This window comes from Trichomycterus rosablanca, chromosome 15 (assembly GCF_030014385.1).
Source record: "Trichomycterus rosablanca isolate fTriRos1 chromosome 15, fTriRos1.hap1, whole genome shotgun sequence".
NCBI lineage: Eukaryota > Metazoa > Chordata > Actinopteri > Siluriformes > Trichomycteridae > Trichomycterus > Trichomycterus rosablanca.
The window spans coordinates 3,270,628-3,285,933 of NC_086002.1; the positions used below are offsets into that span (position 1 = coordinate 3,270,628).

The 15,306-nt window shown below is 40.3% G+C and overlaps 1 protein-coding gene and 1 pseudogene across 1 annotated transcript in view; both read right to left on the reverse strand.

The window, feature by feature from the left end:
- The window catches only part of grin2ab (glutamate receptor, ionotropic, N-methyl D-aspartate 2A, b), a 127,558-nt gene extending 113,374 nt beyond the window's left edge, over window positions 1–14,184 (reverse strand). Inside the window, exon 1 of the mRNA XM_063010406.1 lies at window positions 14,092–14,184. The gene's annotated coding sequence lies outside the window, so the exon portion shown is untranslated. The remainder of the gene's footprint in view (window positions 1–14,091) is intronic.
- LOC134329535 (uncharacterized) overlaps window positions 1–15,306 on the reverse strand; it is a 46,163-nt pseudogene that overhangs the window by 14,259 nt on the left and 16,598 nt on the right.

Below are 15,306 nucleotides of genomic sequence, written 5' to 3' on the forward strand. Positions count from 1 at the left end.
CACCGTCCTGAGAAAATCGCACATGACTCACTCAAATTAAATATAAAAAAAGATTAGCATACACAGTCTCGACCGAATCCTCAGTGTTTATATTTGTTTTAGTCAGAGAGAATCTTCATTCATCAAAGTTACGTTTAGTCAGATGTGATCATAACCTGGTGTCGTTATTTTATTGTTTTGTTATTTATCAGCTTCATCTTTGGAGTATTTGTGGGATTAAACTCACGTCTAGTGGAAGTGCATGTAAATATTATAGCTTATTATTGATTTGTGATGAATTCATCAAAATTACTGTCCAAATAATGGAGCAGCACCATGGTGCAGCTGGCAGAATGGGTACCACAATGCAACATGGTTCCTAAAGTCCTGGATTTAAGCCTTGATTCTGTTCTTTCCATTTCTGTGCTGGTTTCTCTGGGTACTCCTGTATCCCAGTTAGCTCCTGTATCCCAACAAGATCCAGAAAGATGAACTGACTACTACAAACTGCCCATGTGTGTGAGTGGATAAATGGGTGTGTCACCCGGTGATGGATTGGCGCCCCGTTCAGAGTGTGTTCCTGCCATGCAGTCAGGGTTTCCAGGTGGTGCTGGACCGAATGTGAACTCCGGTAATGAAAATTAATGAATGTCCACATCATTATCCATATTAGTGACCTAAGCTTTAAAAATGATTAAAATAATAATAATAATCAGGATCACACTCAATCCTGTGGCTATTCTGGGAATACTACACAGGCACAATACTAGTAATGGTCTGTCACAGGTCATCACACACTTACTCACTCACACCTAACCTAGAGAAGATTGGGAAACCAAAGAGAACTCAATTAATCATACTAGGTGCATATACACCGATCAGCCATAACATTAAAACCACCTCCTTGTTTCTACACTCACTGTCCATTTTATCAGCTCCACTTACCATATAGAAGCACTTTGTAGTTCTACAATTACTGACTGTAGTCCATCTGTTTCTCTGCATGCTTTGTTAGCCCCCTTTCATGCTGTTCTTTAATGATCAGGACCACCACAGAGCAGATATTATTTAGGTGGTGGATCATTCTCAGCACTGCAGTGACACTGACATGGTGGTGGTGTGTTAGTGTGTGTTGTGCTGGTATGAGTGGATCAGACACAGCAGCGCTGCTGGACTGAGAACAGTCCACCAACCAAAAATATCCACCAGCCAACAGCGCCCCGTGGGCAGCGTCCTGTGACCACTGATGAAGGTCTAGAAGATGACCGACTCAAACAGCAGCAATAGATGAGCGATCGTCTCTGACTTTACATCTACAAGGTGGACCAACTAGGTAGGAGTGTCTAATAGATTGGACAGTGAGTGGACACGGTATGTAAAAACTCCAGCAGCGCTGCTGTGTCTGATTGCTGTCCACTCATACCAGCACAACAGTGCTGAGAATGACCCACCACCCAAATAATACCTACTCTGTGGTGGTCTTGTAAGGGTCCTGATCATTGAAGAACAGGGTGACAACAGGTTAAAAAGTATGTAGAGAAACAGATGGACTACAGTCAGTAATTGTAGAACTTTGAATGTTATGGCTGATCAATGTGTAGGAATTTATATAAACTGTAAGGGCATCAAGTACAAATATTATATAAATCAGAGGTGAACATCACACACATTGAATCCAATTTATCAAGACTGTACAACAGGTTCATGAATATCTAAAGGCATAAAGAATTACCTGCACATTTGAGAGACTTTAACAGGATGAGAGAAACACTGGATGTGATCAAATAAACTGTATTGATTAGTCTGAGAGTTGCGAATGGCATGTCGGGTTTTGTTGTCGCTCTGGCTCGTATTAAAGCGTGTGGGTTCAGTCTCTGATGGAATAAGTCTAATATGTTTCCGTTAAATGCCACCTGATGCCTCTGACTTTTAATAAACATTGTGCCCTTTCGGGATGACTCGGAGTCACTAGTCTGGCTCACAGGTATTCTGGGCTCGTCTCTGTAATAGCACACAGATGGTGCAGTGAACTTCCCCCTTTCTGTTCAAACAGCCAAGACTCGTCTTGCCGTCTTCAAACGATGAATTACATAAACCACCACTGCACTTAGCATTGTAAATATTTGCAGCTAAAAGCATTTGCTTCATTGCCAGGAGCGTTAAACTCTCTGTTTTGAGACGGCGATCCATAAGCCGTACTGGAGCGCTTTTACAAAGATTTTCTTTCGACTCGCTCTGAATCAATACAGACCCGAGTTATGAGACAAGTATGCTCAATCATGCTGACACGGTCCTTACTAGAGTCATCTCCTGACCTTTACTTAAGCCAGCATGGTGTTTCTGACTGACACAGGGATTCCCTTAAGAGGAAATGACTAAGGGGAGCAAATGTAATAAAAATGCATGGGAACAGAGCTTCGTCTTTGAGTGTGGACGGATGACGGGAATCCTCAAGTTAAATTAGAAACAATAACACCTCCGAAATAATACAAACTATAGCCTGGGTTGAATTTATTTTCCTATTCCATCCATGACAATACAGACTTGAGCGTGACAATATTCACCTCCTGCCAATTGACTAAATATTGTAGTACTCATCCTACATGCTGTGCACTTTACTGTTATTTTCGTAAATATTCCACACGCTGCTTACTTACATTATCTGTAAATCATTGTATATTGCCATCGGTATGTTACCATATACAGTGGTGTTCAAAAAAATAGCAGTCCAACACCATTAACCTGATAAATCACTGTTTTTAGTAGAAATGCTATTTCTACATAGCAAATAATTTACTTGAAAGTGTAGTAGAGTATTGAAAACAAAACAAACCCAACAATTAGGACATGCATGCCACTCATTCTGAGTAATCGAAGCATTGATTGAAAGGGGCTTGTTCAAAATAATAGCAGTGAGGAGTTCAGTTGGTGAAATCATTCATTCTGCAGAAGAACGGGTGTCAAATTTGGCCCTTATTTAATTTAGGAGGGTGGCAAATGTTGCACAGCTTGGTCATAGCGCGTTTCCTTCTGAAATACTGGGTAAAATGGGTTGTTCCAGACATTGTTCTGATGAACAGCATACTTTGATTAAAAAGTTGATAGTAGAGGGAAAAACATACAGAGAAGTGCAGCAAATTATAGCCTGCTCATCTAAAATGATCTCAAATGCCTTGAAGTGACAACCAAAACCTGAAAGACGCAGAAGGAAGCGTGGAACTACTGTTCAAATGGATCGAAGAATAGCCAAAATGGCAAATACTCAGCCAATGATCACCTCCAGAAAGATCAAGGAACATCTGAAGTTCCCAGTGAGTACAGAAGATGATTAAGTGAAGCCAATTTACCAGCAGGAACTCCTTGCAAAGTCCCGTTGTTAAGAAAAAGACAAGTACTGAATGGGTTAACATTTGCAAAGAACACATTGACTGGTCCAAAGAGAAACGGCTCAACATTTTGTGGACTGGTGAAAGCAAAATTGTTCTTTTTGGGTCTAGTGGCCGTAGACAGTATGTCAGACGACCCTCGAGCACTGAATTCAAGCCAAAGTTCACTGTGAAGACAGTAAAGCACGGTGGTACAAAATGATGATATGGGATGTTTCTCATACCATGGTGTTACGCCTATTTTTCACATACGAGGGATCATGGATCAGTTTAAATATATCAGAATACTTGAGGAGATCATGTTGCCCTATGTTGAAGAAGAAATGTCCTTAAAATGGGTGTTTCAACATGACAATGACCCAAAACATCTTGGTTACAGACAAACAAGACTGAGGTAATAAAGTGGCCAGCCCAATCCCCTGACCTCAATCCCATAGAGAACTTGTGGGCTGATATTTGAAACATGTTTTTTTGAGGCAAAACCCAAAATTGCAGAAGAACTGTGGAATGTCGTCTAATCATCCTGGACTGGAACACCTGTTCAGAGGTGCCAGAAGTTGATCGACTCCATGCAACACAGATCTCAGAAACAATTGTTTTGCCACTAAATATTAGTTCAGTAATTTAAAGTAAAGTAAAACCTCAAACATTTTTTCATGTTATAGATACATTTTTTTGAGTTTTTAAAGAAAAATGCTGGTACTGCTATTTTTTGAACAGCCTAATATTCATTTTTCTTAACTTTCTGTAAAGGATGAACACAAACTGGCAAAATTTTGTTAATGTTTTGATTTAGAATTGAAAGTGTAGTATTTTCAGTGCATTTGCATTTATGGAAATAAAAGTTATTATAATGATTTTGTGCTTTATTCACTTTTTTAAAATCACTGCTATTTTTTTTAACACTACTGTATTGTGTACCTCTGCACACAATGTTGGTCACTGAATACTGTACATACATACATGCACACGTCCATACATTTTCTATATATTGCTTGTATATAGTCTTATAGTTTGTATATTTTTGTGTTTAATGTTTAATGTACACATTGCTTGTATACTGTATTTATACTAGAGAGATACCATCAGCCGGAACCAAATTCCTTGTGGGTATCCAAATACTTGGCAAATAAATCTAATTCTGATTCTGATTAAACTGTGTTTGCCTTAATATAAATTTACATTTATAAAATAAAGCAACACCAAATTATTTAAATCAATAACTGACCGTCTTTAGTTAACCATTAAACAAAAAGCATACAGCTACTCATTTAAATATTGAACACAGCACTGATTAAAGGATTTATTTAGCAGATTAACATAGCAAACATTATTGTACAGTATTGTAGAACAGTAATATGATAAAAGCTAATCTGTGGCTCATAGTTCATTACAACTAAATTTGTAAATATAAAATATAATAAAAATGCAGCCAGTTTCTCTATTGTTGAGAATTAATCTTATACAAATCTTATTTGCTGTGTTTAGTATACTACATGTATGTTTACCAGCAGCTCTGTATAGATGGATTTAAGTTTATTAATAGATAAATTCATAACATTTGCTTTATTTGATTTAGAATTAATGCTTTATTTCCTAGGAGTGAATGCAGCTCCTAGTAACAGCTGAACAACTGAATCCCAGCTTGGGCCCTGGAGCCTTGGCGCCGTACAATGGCTGACCCCATGGCTGGGGTATGTGAAGAAAGAATTTTAATGTACTGTACATCTGTATGTGTATACACCAATCAGGCATAACATTATGACCACCTTCCTAATATTGTGTTGGTCCAAACTGCTCTGTGTATTCTGACACCTTTCTATCAGAACCAGCATTAACTTCCTCAGCAATCTGAGCTACAGTAGCTCGTCTGTTGGATCGGACCACACGGGCCAGCCTTCGCTCCCCACGTGCATTAATGAGCCTTGGCCGCCCATTACTCTGTCGCCGGTTTACCACTGTTCCTTACTTGGACCACTTTTGATAGATACTGACCACTGCAGACCGGGACACACCCCACAAGAGCCGCAGTTTTGGAGATGCTCTGACCCAGTCGTCTAGCCATCACAATTTGGACCTCGTCAAACTCGCTCAGATCCTCACGCTCGCGCATTTTTCCTGCTTCTAACATCAACTTTGAGGATAAAATGTTCACTCACTGCCTAATATATCCCCCCCCCCACTAACAGGTGCCGTGATAAAGAGATAATCAGTGTTATTCACTTCACCTGTCAGTGCTCATACTGTTATGCCTGGTCAGAACTTGGCATAACACCACTGTTGTGGGTAATGCTTGCTGTGGTGAACTGATGCCTGCACAAAGTGGGGGTTAAATTTCTGCTCTCAGATTTTAGCACAACAGCAACTGTTTTTATAGCCTGATGTTTAATCCTGCAGCTCCACTCTGAATTCAGTATCGTCTGCTGTTGTAAATTCTTTCAATCATCATTTAATCAATAGCATTAACTGAACAATTTATATGTATTCATTATTAATTAATTGGTTAATCATCCCTATTCACTGTGCATCCGTTTTGTTGACGGAGGCAAGTTTTAACCAGCGAGAACATCTGCGACTTTATAGCCAGTCATTACCGCTAACCTCTGCCATTTGTTCTAAACCTATATTATTGAGCGTCTAACGTACAGCCATGTGTTTTCAAAACAGATTGAGTCATAAAACGGTATTTTGCGTGTGTATGCTGCATTGAACGTTCCATTCTGAGCAGGCATGATAGAACACTGCTTTTAAAAGAAAGCAGGCTGCTGCATATTGCATGAGTTAAACACTTATAAGCATGCCCAGAGCGATGAAATAAAAGACAATCGCTCCTGTCCTGCTTCTATATCTTTCTCTCACAGTATTGAAGCTGTATCCCGATAGTTTTACACGCTATGCTTTTGACTCTTGCTCATTTGTTTTAAGTGAAGCTTGTCTACATGAACATGGTATGCTCCGGGGCAGATTCCTGCTATCTGGATCCAGGTTTTTGTGTATATTTGTTTACACCATTGGGTCACAAACAATTTAGGGTTAGAGCATCTTTGTAAGCAATTTCCTTGTATACAAAAATGCTTTAACAACAAATTAAATAATCTCACCATCTGAACTCTGTCCATGAGCTAAAGTTGTGGCATAATTGGGTTATGCAGCAGGACAATGATCTAAAATACCAATGCAGATACAAGAGCGCAAATCTGAACGGCTGAGAAGACACAGAATTTAAAGTTTTAGCCAGTCCAATTGAACTGCTATGGTAAGACCTGAAATGAGCAGTTAATGTCCAAAACCCAACAGTGTGTCTGATTAAAAGCAGTTCTGACATAAACTGTTGAGTCACATTATTAGGACTAACAGCTAATTTCCAGAGTAAGCGGTGTGTGCAGCACGGACAGCAGCTAGGCGGGTTGGAAGTGACTCAATAAGGTCCTGGTAGGTTCTTACAGGTGTCTGGAGCCATGCTGACTGCAGTACATCCCACAGCTGCTAAAGGGGGCGTGGAGGAGGATCCATAGAGCCAACACGACCATCAAGGTGCTCCTACAGATCCTCAATTGAGTTAAAGTCTGTGGAATTAGGGGGCCAGGGACTTGGAAGTCTTGGTCATTCTCTTCCAACCAATGTGGGACATTTCTAGCCATGTGACGTGGAGGATCCCATCCGCCCCAGGGAAGATAATCAGCATGTATGGGTGTACATGATCTGCAAGGATGGATTCATACCCAAATCGGTTGAGAGAGCCTTCCACATGGATGCATGGGCCCAGAAAATGCCACATAACACTGCCACTGCCGTCGAAAGTAGGAAGTGGTCATAATGATGTGAATTGACAGTGTATGGGTGTGTTCGAAAACCTAGTGAGCTGCCTTGCTGTCTTACTGCCTACACAGGCAGCTGCCTCAGTAGAGAGGATTCTAATAAGTCATTGACTTATAAGGCAGGTTATTCGAACGCGCTACTTTACTTCGAACTCTCTGTAAAACTGTTTGTCAACTAGCATTGTACATTATTAACTACATTCTCTGTTGTTTTACCCCGAGGGCATTCTGATGGAAACCTGTTTACCCGCCGAGGTTAAGGATTAAAGTCGAGACTGCCGGGACAACGATGCTGCTCCTGTCAGATGTGACGGGTCTTGAAGACTAGAGCGGATAACAACTCTATTATTATTTAATTGTTTATTTATCTATTTATTACCACTGTATGACTTTTAGATCATTCAATTCTGTGTTTGTATGATTTGTGTAAATCGTGTATTTATTTAAAGTATCCTCCAGACCACCCAAGAAGGATGGGCCCTGTTGAGTCTGGTTCCTCTCAAGGTTTCTTCCTGTAATTTTCAGGGAGTTTTTCCTTGCCACAGTCGCCCTCGGCTTGCTCAACAGGGGTTTTTGTATCTGTTGGTCCTGGATTTTGTAAAGTTGCTTTGAGACAATGTATATTGTAAAAAGCGCTATATAAATAAAGTTGACTTGACTTAGACAGCGATTCCATCGGGTTTCGCTCACTAAGCTAACAGTTAGCATCTTGCCATTCAGACCAATGGGATGAGGTGGCACAGCGCGCTAGCATGTCACCTAACATCTTCCTCCGTGTACCGAAAACGGTTATATTGCTGACAAGCCCGAACTTGCAAATAAAAACACTCGTGCAAGTTTATACAAATTAAAAATCTATAATAATTTATTTAAGTTTGAAAATAACTCCGTTCGTTTCTCCACACCATCAGCCATGTTTTTTTTTTTTTCTGTGAGAGAAGAGCTGCTGCACTGAATGCTGGGATTGCCTTGATCACTAAGGATGCTTCCGATGCTCACTCGTTCTTGAGTCAAAATAACATTGAAATTTTAAGATGCCTTACTAGACAGGTTATTAAGGCATCTAGGATTTCGAACAGCCTCCTTCTCGGGAGCGCACGTAGGATGATGTAAAATGCGTCTATGTAGAGAGCGCACTAGCTTTTATTGCCAAATAACATAGAATAATACTTTTAATAGTGTGTAGTTACAGTCATTGCTGCTAAAAATGGTGCAACCAATTATTAAGTGTACAAGTGCATCAGTGTCGACTTATAAACGACTACGGACTTTTAACATACACAGCATATAAAAGATAGCTCAAGTCCCTAACTGTATACCTACAACCAGTGCTAAGCCTATGTGTTCCTACTAAAGAGGCCAGTAAGTTTAAATAGTCTTTTAAAAACTACTACTTTAAAAACCAGCACTGCTGCATCTGCTACACTTATACCAGAACAACACACATTGTGTCATTGCTACGCTAGTGTCATTGTAGTTCTAAGAAAGGTCCACCACCCAAACATCACCTGGGGTCCTATTGGGGTTCCTAACGATTGGCAAAAGGGGTACCAATGGGGACAAGTAATTTCTGCACCTTACTTGTATTTTTGCACCTTATTTACTTTTTAGGCACCTTATCGGCATTGCCAATTTTACGCTGCTAATGTACAACATGTCACTACCTCATGAACCATTGTACCATCTATTCACCATCATGTACTAACACTTGTCTTTAGTCCTGTGTTCTAATTACTTGTTTATATTAGGGATAATTAGGAATATCTTTTGTAGTTATTTATTATAGGATTTTTTTTATTTATTGTTGTATTTGCACTGTTTTGTCTTGCACTTTTTGTACCGTGTTACACCGTGATCCTAGAGGAACGCTGTTTCGTTTCAATATGTACTTGTATGTAGCTGAAATGACAATAAAACCTCTCTGACTCTCTGACTCTGAACCATGGAGTTGGTACTAAGTGTGCAGAGACATGTTCCTGTACAAGAAAAACCAGTATCCAGTATGCTTTAAAATGATATTTGGTACTGTAGTTGCTCCACTGTATCCTTTGATAGAAATGTATTGTATTATAGTTAATGAGAGAGACAGAGCTGCTCCATCTAACATTTGCATATTGGCTCTTTGATGTACTTCAGCCTCTTTTAGATCATGCTGACTCCTCTGAATGTGTGTCCACATCAATCTGAACACCTCACACCTTCTATCTGCATGTTCCAACACTAAAAGGACATTTTACAGTAAGCCCGTGAAATGGAAAGTGTTTGATCTGTCAGATTACTTTGTCAACCTTAAAGGTGTATGGGGCAGAACTAGTTCTTGTGGTTACTAGATGTAACCACTACATGTGGTGGACTTACAGTATACAATCTAAGCAATTGAGAGTTAAGGAACAGTTGGAACCTGGCAATGGTGGGGCTTGAACCGGCAACCTTCTGATTACTGGTCTAGTACCTTAACCACTAGGCTACAGCTGCCCTAGGCGCGAAGGCATCAGTCTCATAAACCGAAGATCCCAGGTTCAATCCCTGTTCGTGCCTTTAGTGTGCCTTATTCCTAGGGACGTTGTAGCCTATCGGTTAAGGTACTGGACTAGTAATCAGAAGGTCACTGGTTCAAGCCCCACCACTGCCAGGTTGCTGCTGTTGCGCAAGGCCCTTAACCCTCAATTGCTTAGACTGTACATATACTGTCACAGTACTCTAAGTCGCTTTGGATAAAGGCGTCTGCTAAATGCTGAAAACGTAAACAAAAGATGTTTTTGATGCAACAATAGTATCATGAGATGCTGGCTATATAGTGAGGAAGCCTCTCATGTTCTTATTTGTGCGCAGTACTGATTGGAGTGAAGGACACTTGTAGAGGGTACACAGCTTTAACGAAACTGGAAAAAAGAATGTAAACAAGCCAAGTCGGCTTTGTGCAATTTAGATGCTGCATTGTTGGGATTTTTAGCTTTATGGTAGATTTGCTTTAATCAGATTCTTTCAACAATTCTGCTTCATTGTCGGCACCAAAGATCCTTTAAGACGATGTACATTGTAAACAGCAACATACATCCGTTTCACAAAATAACGTTGTTGTTTTAACTCTAGTTCCCTTTCTGTAACATTTTTGTTTAATACTCTGAAATCATGTGGGCTGTTAATTAGAAGATTGAAGTCAGTTTGAATCCAGGCTTTGCTATGCAGCCACTGTTGGACCAAGACCCAGCTTCCAAACAAGCTGGGACACGTGGAAAAAGTTTCTTGGGACAGTGGTAGCCTAGTGGGTAAAGCTTTGGGCTGTTGATTGGAAGATTGTCGCTTCAAATCCAGGCTTTGCTATGCAGCCACTGTTGGATCCTTGACCCTGTCTACTCCAGGGGCTTCCAAACAAGCCGGGATATGCAGAAAAGCAATTTCGTTGTACTGTACAGGTGTATATGTATATAAGACAAATAAAGACCTTCCTTACAGCACTATATATTAACATTAACTAACAATATAACTGAAAGACATTCTCATTTATATTTTACTTTTTTAAATTTACTCTTTTGTATTCTGTACAAGATACAGTATGTATCGCATGAGACAGTGGTAGCGTAGCAGTTATGGTACTGGACTAGTAATCAGAAGGTTGCTGGTTCAAGCCCCACCACAGCCAAGTTGCCACTGTTGGGTCCGTGAGCAAGGCCCCTAAACCCTCGAGTTGTATTCAGTACACTACAGAACTGTAAGTCACTTTGGATAATGGTGCGAAAACCACATGTATCATACCCTGAAATCTGTGTTATGTAAAGCTTACATTACTTGCTGTCTAAAACCGTATTTTGGCTCTGCAGTGTGTGTGTGTGTTGGTCTGAGATGGACCGTCACCCTGTCCGGAAAGTGTTCCTGCCTCACACACCGTGTTCCCAGGTGATGCCGGGGCCACCAGGAAGAAGCTGGAGGTGAAAATAAGCGGCTGAATAATTGAATGCATGAATTCGGTGCCTCTGACTCGACAGAATATGCTGATTCCTCAGTATGTGTTTGTGTACAAGAACCCGAACACCTCAAATCCTGTAGCTCCATATTTCTGCACAGGAAGGACCTTATTCAGTAAGCCTGCAAAACTGAAAATGTCAGAAAATGTGTTTAGCCAACGTGACTTCGCCCCAAAAAAACCACCACACTGCACCTCTGTTGACCTCGGATGTGTAGTCATTGCGCCCCCTGCTGATTTTAAACTCTATAAACACTATTAGCTCCATTCACTATCATGTCTTTAAACGTGTAGGAACACGAACTCTACGAACACTTACCTGTACTGTCGTTTTGTTTGCTTGTTTGTTTGTTTGTTTATGTGGGTGACGTTTATATTAAATATGTTGTTTAATTTGGTAAAGACACATTTTAAGGTCTTATCAATGTTCTTAATCCACCTGGTTAAGAGTGTTTGGTTTACCTGAGGTGAATTTAAACAGGTAAACAATACTATACTGAAGTTTTAGTTTCTGACTATAGCTATCCGTTACCTCAGCGAAGCTAACAAGCTAATTTACTGTTCCCTTCAACGGGGATTACAAAAACCCACCAGTTGCTCCACACGTTAGTTATTAACAATTCAGACACATTCAAGAAACAATAAATCGTCTAAAAAAACACACAAATTTGAAGTCTCGTTGACGAAAAAGCGATTATTTCAAAACTATTTGTGTTTGTTCCTTAGTACTGTGTCATTCGCGAACGAGTCGACTCTTCGAATCGGCTCTTTAGGTCGACTCTTTCAGGTGAGCGTTGCGAGCCGACTCACCTCAATGTTGTGTCAGAACATAAATTACAATCTGATGAACTGATTTAAATGTATATATTAATATAAAGTCTTACAAGAAGAGTGTATAATGCAAATGAAGTCATAAATAAACGAATAAGTGAAATCAGTGATTCTATTTAATAATAATGACAACAACAATAATTACTATTAGTACTGTTGTTGTTATGGTAATGATGGATGGATGGATGGATGGATGGATGGATGGATAGATAGATAGATATTGGGGAAATATATGATGTATGAAATACAACAACATAATATCTATATAATCTATAAATTATCTATCTATCTACATCTATATCTATATATCTATATATATAGGGCTATCAACCGGAAGATTGACAGTTCAAATCCAGGCTCTGCTATGCAGCCACTGTTGGGTCCTTGAGCAAGGCCCTTAACCCTGTCTGCTCCAGGGGCGCCGTACGATGGCTGACCCTGCGCTATGACCCCAGCAAGAAAGAATTTCATTGTACTGTACACCTGTATATGTATATATGACAAATAAAGTATATCTTATCTTTTTTTAGGTAGATATCCTTTATTGACATTTCCATCCCATTTCTTTAGTCGTTTTTATTATTGTTGTTGTTGTTTTATGGTTATAATAAAAATAATAATAATATTTATTATTATTATTCTAACCGCTTCATTCTAATTGTCCGGGTTGTGGTGGGTCCAGCACTACACACTACTGAAAATGCCTTCTGGAAAGCTTAGCAGTCCATAACACATGTGTAAGTGTAACACACACATTTATTTACTCACTTATTTTGGGAGGGAAGAAAAAACCCGAACAGACACTGTGAGAACTTGCCATACAGACAGTGATCAGAGGCAGGAATCAAACCCAGATCCTTAGAACCATAGTTTCTACCTACTGCATCAAAAAGCTATCCTTAATATGTTATGCAAATAAAATTATAATTTATGTATATATGTGTGCTATATTTATATTCAGTCTTAATATATTCATTAAGATACATTTAGAATTCAGTAAGCTTATTATAATACTGGAGAAATTGAACATCACTGTTTTACTGATCTTTTTAAAAAACTGGTGTTTTGGAGATGCTTGTGAAGATCTGGTGACTGTGAATGCCATATAGTGTAGGGTATAGAACAGAGATATTGTCTTTTGGAAAAGACCAAAATAAAATTGATAAGGATATTAATTAGATGGTCAATTAGATAAAATTTTACTTCTATATATCTTTCTAATGTAGGCTTCTGCAAAAAAAACAAAAAATGAAACTAGGGGCCAAGCATGTGTGGACACCTTGGTCTGGACATCTTTATAGACCAGGGCCTGTGTTTTTTTCAGACAGACAGACAGACAGACAGACAGATAGATAGATAGTATTACAAATTGATAGATAGTATTATAGATAGATAGACAGACAAATAGACAGACGGACGGACAGACAGACAGACGTTTTTAGACAGACAGATAGATAGATAGATAGATAGATAGATAGATAGATAGATAGATAGATAGATAGATAGATAGATAGATAGATAGTATTATATATAAATAGATAGATAGTATTAGGGATAGATAAACAGACAGACATATATATATAGATAGACAGATAGTATTATAGACAAACAGACAGATAGATATTATTATAGATAGATAGACAGACAGACAGTATTATAGACAAAAAGACAGATAGATATTATTATAGATAGATCCTGACAGATTCTGTTTTTTCCTTTCTGTATCACTTTTACAGAGTTCACGAACTATCAACGCTACTAAAAGAGCCGCTTGTGAGTCGAAAGAATCGACTCCCATTAGTGAGCCGAGCCAATTGACACACGAAGATCCGGAATGCCTATCGCGACTGTGTGTGCGCGCGCGCGTGTGTGTGTGTGGTATTCCCCTCACGCGCCGTGCTGTCTATGTAGGGCGCTCGCGCAGCAGGTGTTGCGCATCACGGCATTTAACGAAATGTAAAATATTCGGTCGTTCTGTCCTAAAACAACTCGGTTCCGTTCACAAGTTGCGAGTCAGATACAAACAGTGAAGTGAAAACACCTTTCCTGCACAACCCCGGTTCATTTAGGAAACAGTGCGTTAAGAAAGAGGTGGAAAAACACGCAAACTTACCCGATATCTTCTTTACACGGTTCCAACATTCTACTCGGACGTTATTTCGTTCCCCGCGTCATTTCCGATACAATCCGTGTCAAGTTCAGAGGCGAAACGGCGTAAATCCACCCTCCACCAGTGTCCTTGCCTTTACCTTGATCATTTCTGAATGAGGTTCAAAAGGGCGCCGATAAAAAAAAAGCAGACAAACTCGTACGAATTATGTCGTTCTGACAAAGTAAGGAACGAATTAAGTCTCGAGTGCGTTCCGCAGTGGAGCTGGTGGAACAGGTCCGCGATCCCCGTTCCTCAGAGCTGGAGATTCCATCAGTGGCGCATCCTATGGCTGGTGGGGGGGAAAAAAACACGCTCGAACCAGACGGACACACCTGAGCGAAATGGAAACTCGGACTCGGATTTAACACCTGAACGCACGACGGCACCGGTTCGATCGAACCCTCGGCGACACCGGCGCAGTCGGAGCAGTCTCGAGCGCGTCCACGCGCATGGACGCAGTGCCTCCCACGCGCCACATACACAGACTCACTCACTTCTCCATGGACTCGTTCTCCGTCGAATCAAAAACGGGGCGCAAACGTGCGCGCAGGAGGGTCCGTGTGTTCTCTTTTTACGAATTAATTCGATTAGAGGACGCACTTTGCGCAGGGTGGCACGTCGGGAAATGTCACACGTCTCAACTTTGCCGCGCGTTCTCAGGTCTCAGGTAAAGAAGAGTTAAATAACCACCTGATGTGAGTAAATCCGAAATACAGATCCTCTCTAGGTGTCCATTTCGTTCTTCCATGGTCGTTCTCTCACTGCTTCAATATATCCCTTCTCTCTCACTTTTCTACGCTCCTAATTGATTATTCATGAATAACCAGTGGGTTCGATCCTCGCCTCTGGTCTGTAGGAAGCTTCCCATGCTCACTCCGTGTGCTCTCTGGTTTCTCTCCACCTGCCAAAAGCATGCAGAAGATAATAATACGCTGCGTATTGCCAATAGGTGTAAGTGAGAGAATAAATGAATGGCTGAGAGATCCTGATCCTGCCCATTGTTCAGTATTGGGAACCCAACCTACTGCAACCTTAATCAGGATGCATCAAGGGATGCATCATGATTCTACAAGGATCAAACCCAGGTCCTCAGGACCCACATTGCTGTGCGCTATGCAGTGGCATAACTAGGAGCTCATGGGCCCCAGTGCAAAAAAAAATAAAATTGGGCCCCCT